We start from the raw sequence: 6,081 nt of genomic DNA, 5'->3' as shown, positions 1-6,081 counted from the left end.
AAAATTTCTGATTGAAAATAGACGAATCAGAATTACCATGTAATCCAATGAGACTATTTTTTTCTTTCAGTGCTATTCATTAATTATAATTATAATAGGAAGTAAACATCCAATTATGAAATAAAACTATATTTAATAAAAATTTAATAAAAATCCCTTCTACAATATATTCATAAATAAAATAATGTTTTAGTACCAATCAATTCCATCTCTGCATTCCATTACATTTATTCCCTTTGTCTATTGTCGAGTTCACGGATTTCCTTAATACGCCTGAGTTGTATACTCGTAATCGTGACTATATTCGGGATTTTGACAAGCGAGCGAATGAAACTTCCACGTGGTAGGAGAGACCGATTGATTGACTCCTCTCAAACATCTCGCGTGTGTTTGCGAATTTCGCGCATACTGAGTAATCTTGATGTGAGTTCTACCGGAAGGAAGCGTCTTGTCTTCGAAAGCACGGAGCAGCCGGTTTCCAATTAAGGTCTGATTACAGTAAATATACGCCAACGTGACGAGAACAATGCTGGCTTGGCGTCCTGGCAAGGACTGTGAGGGAAAGTCGTTTGAAACGAGAAGATTGTTAGAAGAAGCGTAGTCGCACATAATGCTACACTCACGTCTTGTTTATTTCGCTATACTTATTTGTGATTATACTGAATATACCTGAACTTGGCACTAGTCTACAGGAACAATTACTTTTAATCGAATGATTGATTTAAGCATCTTTCGATTTCGCATCGAGTATGTGATGGAGAAAACTTCACAAGTTTATTTCTATATATATTTTATGGATAAATTTGCTGTGTGAAGACAGAGAGAGAGAGAGAGATTGAACTGAATCGCCATTTATTTGACACGGACATACAATTCCCTTATCAAATAGCGCTTATCAAATATAAAAAATATTTTAAAAATAATATATTATAAAAATCCCGAAAAACTATAATGACAAAATTTTTCAAAATAGTAAGAATAGAGAAAAAAGTAAGATATATACACTCAGTATAAGAGTCTTAAATAGACGCAAGTTGAGATACTACAAGAAAAAAAAAATTTATATAACTTAAATAAGGATCACTTCTACTCACTATAACTAATCAACAAATTTTTTAATATCAAGAGACAAACACGACATCCAGCGTAATAAATCAAGATAAAAGAACGAGCGCGAGAGGAAAGAACATGAATTTCCTCGAATAACGCAATTGCATTACGCACGCTCGCACATGAATGAGCGTAACTTCATCTTACGCATTCCGCGCGCTGTAGGTAATGTGTCCATCCTATAATCCGATTGAATTTTGCATCACGTCGCATAGCTTTGATTTTCGTTACAAGCCCATTCCCCTTTGATCCCCCTCGAAACAGCGGCGTAACGAACGGATTAACCCAACTTAATGCAAAATTGACAAAGGCGCGAGCTTAAACTATTATCGAGAGCCGCGGGGTATTCGATCTCTTTACCGCTTTATTGCACATTACACATCCAACGCAATATCAATCACATTCTCTCTCTCTCTCTCTCTCTCTCTCTCTCTCTCTCTTCCTCTCTCGCTCTCTCTCGCCTTCTCTCCCTACAACGATTACTACGCTGCACTAGCGAGCGCACAATCCCTTGTGTAACAACGTTACAAAATGATCTGCGACACGAGAGCACGATTCACACGAACATTCGGCATCTATGAGTGAGGCATATTTTCCTGGCGTATATGGGTTAATCGATTTCCGAACAACACCGTACATATCGCGTGCGCGTCTGTACTATCGTGTCCCATAACTGGCGCTTTTATTTTCATTTTTATTCCAATCGTCGATGATAAAGTGTATCGGTGGAGAGACGCGATATACCCGATGCGATCCGCGCTACCGCTTCGTTTAATAACTGTTTTTCCTAATTCGTTCGCTTTAACAGTCTCAGCTGAGATTTATGACGTGCGGTCACAGACCAAGGAGCGTATATTCCGGAAGCTATCGTTGATACATACAACGCATACAAATGTAGCATTGACAAATAGATCTATGCTGTCTAGAATACTTCGTGAGTACGCAAGTATATGTACTTTCGTCAGATTGCTTTCGTATATTGTATACTATATGTGCGTATGTATACATAAATATCTGAGTGAGAGATAAGAGATATATTTTCAAATTCATTTGGTAATATTAAAGTCCAGCCGGCTAAAATGTAATCACAGAATTCAAATTTATGGAATATAGATGAAAATACAATCGCAAGCTTCGAAATTAGTCGGTACCGGATGACCCAAACGTAAAATAATCAACATTGTTTGGAGGGAAAAGTAATGTTTAATCGTAATGCGATATAAAATTGATCTCATTATTTCGGAAGGGTGATCTCTTCGAAAAATTATGCACTTCTTTTTCTCTCTATCACTCTCATTTGTACCTCCAGAATTGATACTCGACGTTGGATCGACGCGAGTAATAATATTTGCATGCGCCACGCGAGCGTTGCGCGTGAACGAGAAAACGTAACTAAATTACAAAGTTTATGCCCCTGCATTTTCCAGGACACGGGACAAATTGCTACGCCAAAACGTGTTACTGTTGTGAAAGTGAATTAACATTTTTGGACTTTTCTTGTCTCTCAAACCGTATACAGTGGTTGCACGATTTGCGGCAGCGATTAACTTAAGTTTGACGCATTCTGCACGATGTATTTCTATTTTTCCATTACATCGGCTTGCGATTTCCATGAAAACGTATTTTTCAAGCCCAAACATGCAACTTTGAAACTTTAAGATAATTATGTTTCTTTCGCTTTTGAAGTGTGAGACAATTACATTTTTTATTTGTAATAATTCTGTTTAATAAATTGACGAATGTTAAAATTCTATACGCGCACTTTCTCGCTGCAGGGAAGAGACGCATTGTATAATTTTCTTCCGTTCGAAAGGCGCACAAAACCACGTCACGCGGAAATCTATCGCGCCTGGGAATCATCACGTGCGTGTTTCCTCTCGCTAGTGTTTAACTGCGCACGTCGTTTGCATACATCGCCAAAATTGATACCCGGTAGTACAATTTATTCAGATACATATGCGTATATTTGCGCTTAACGTCGACTAATGATATTCGTCATGCGTGCATCATACGCGCATGGACTATAAACATCGGAAATATAATGTACATCCACAAATATCTGTCTTGTGTTAGTCGATTTAATATTTCAGATTTCAAATTCATATACCTAAATCTTGCTCTCTCTCTCTCTCTCTCTCTCTCTCTCTCTCTCTCTCTCCCTCTCCCTCTCCCTCTCCCTCTCTCTCTCTCTCTCTCTCTCTCTCTCTCTCTCTCTCTCTCTCTCTCATATGTTATTTACAGTCCGATTTACATAAGACACAGAGAACGCGAGTCGCAGGTCGCAAGACTAGAAACTAATCTAATTATAATAGGTTGCAGGATGCAGTACGCAGGATACAGGAAGTTGGATGAACTTCAACTTTCGCATCCTGCATTCTGCGATCCTACGTATTGCGGCCTATACTATAATCTGAAATACGTTATTTGCGGCCTGCGTGCTATATAGATCAGGTTTAAGTAAAATCTATTGTATTTATTTTCACATTTACAGCGCGCGACGTGTACGAGAGAAATAAATAATACAAATATTTTAAACTGCAGTCACATGAATTCGCTGTTTCTGCATATCAGAAACAGAAGTACTATTATCTATTTCAGATATATTAGTAAACGATAATCATTATCATATAATGCATAACTATGTGCGCACACAAAGCTCGCAAATGTGCGATTCAATATCGATTCACGGACCAATCGCAAACAAATATTAATTAACCTAAAACCTTAAATGTTTACTCATGTAAAGAGAAAAATGATACACATGCATGCACGTAACTGCGAGTAGTTATCCTATTGTCGTATTCGTAATGTCTACATAAACATCTGCCCATATGGGCATTTCCCTGGAGTATTCGATGGTTATATGGTTCTACATGTATATTCGCTTAACGTCAGCTAATGATCCGTGTCTGCATATACACATCAAGTATAATACGTACATACACACGCATAAACATCTATAGAGAGAGAGAGAGAGAGAGAGAGGGGGGGGGAACATGTTATAATGGAAGCTGCTGATCTATATGTATCATGCATGATAGTTTGGCTTTAATATTCGATCCAAAAGTAAACTAATTATATGTATGACATTTCTAGCATATCATGCATAATACGATTTAATGTTCAATTAGTGAAATTAGTTTCGAAGTAATAAAATATAAGAGAGTTCGGGTTATATACCGCGGAAAAGTTTTCAGCTGTGAGACTCTTAAAAGACATCTCCGCTTTACTTTCCTATCTCAATTCCTGTTTTCCTAAAGAGGTTGTGCCTATTTGCGTAGGGAAAACAGTAGAAAAGTCTGCGTTCTGCTATTCGCAGTGACTTCTTCTGCAAATTTAATGTAAAGAGCGAGAATAACAAACGGAGATTCTTTCTGACTTAACAACGTTATTACAAAACGGAGTGAATAAGCGTGTCTGACATGATAATTGCTTAATTACGTATGTAATTATACATGTGCCGACATGATATCAATCACGATATAAGCAGATAAGACAGTGTGGGAAATATTCACATGGGACGGCAGATAACAGCATTATTGCCATTATTCTTGTCGTCTTTCAGATACATGGCAAAATTGGTCAAAGTTCTTGGCAATTTAGGATTCGAAAATAGCCTGTCGAACATTCATCGTTTCAATATTTCACGATAGTTCACGAAAAAGATGTTACGATCAAAAGTCATCCCTATCAACACATTTTTTGGTTATGAAAATTGTAATACGATTGTGATAACTATAAGGTTGGCATATCTTAACGGCTATGGCTATAAGGTATGACCATCTTACGATTATCAAATGTATTAATGGGCGAAAATTATCATTATTTCTGGTTGTAACAACTGCAGCATTTTTTCCATGTTGTGATTTTAATTGTTTTTTTCATCTTGATGAAAGAATCTTTGCGTACGTTACCTTGAATCTATATTCATAATATTCATTGTTTTCATTCATAATATTCAATTTTTCACATATCTTTCCTTCGGCTAAAATATATATTTTTTTTCACTCAGAAAAATTGCGCCATTAAAAGCACCCCATAAATCAAATTTATAAACAATAACATTGTTCAAAATTATATATTATTTTTTCGGTCTAATAAGTCGATTCCTAACTTTCTACATATATTCCCATGAATATAAATGAATATTGCCGAACTTTGTGAAAATATAGATCTAAAATGGAATTTTGCGATGCGATTCTATAGACGCTATCAAAATTTAATTTCCGGTTGGTAGAAGTGGCGCTGAGGAACATCGAAAAATTTTCACACATCCGCACGTGGGAAATTGTCATGTGTGGAAGCGGATGTAGGACCGTTATTGTCGACCTTGTTATCGTTTTCTTCGAATATACGGGAGATGCATGCTTATACCGGTATAATTTATCCTGTCGCAAAATTATCCCGGGACAGACGTCTCTTCACTTCTGTTTCTGAATGATCTAAACCGTGCACGACAGCCACGGTTTCCTCCGTCAAAATAATTGGAAATCCGAGTCCGTACGATCGATACGACCAAGCGACTGTCATCGTAGCGGTACGTTGAAATGAACAGCCCTATGTACAAATTCAGCCATACGTTGTTTCGTTTAAATAAAACTCGTAACAAATGTTTTAATCGGCTTTAGGATGGCATATTGAAACGCTTTTCGCTTTTATCAGCTAGAAATTTCTATTTTTATGTTATCGCTTAATTAAAATGATTTTGTGGTAACGTCGAAGATCGTATAAAATAAATAGAAGTGTTATATTGTTATATTGTTTTATTTTTTTGATATGAATAAATAAATAACATGCGTAACCGAAGACATTATAGTTTTGTGTCTTGTCAAATAGTGAATTCCAAAATTTTATTTAATTATCAGCGTTTTTTACTTTTGTAAGCTTATTAATCTTTAGATGGATTTTGCAATAAGTTATTATTCATACTTTAGGCTTTTTTAAAAATATTTATTCTTTAATTTTGTGTGT

Source organism: Atta colombica, unplaced genomic scaffold (assembly GCF_001594045.1).
Source record: "Atta colombica isolate Treedump-2 unplaced genomic scaffold, Acol1.0 scaffold110, whole genome shotgun sequence".
NCBI lineage: Eukaryota > Metazoa > Arthropoda > Insecta > Hymenoptera > Formicidae > Atta > Atta colombica.
Note: the sequence above shows the minus strand (reverse complement) of the source record.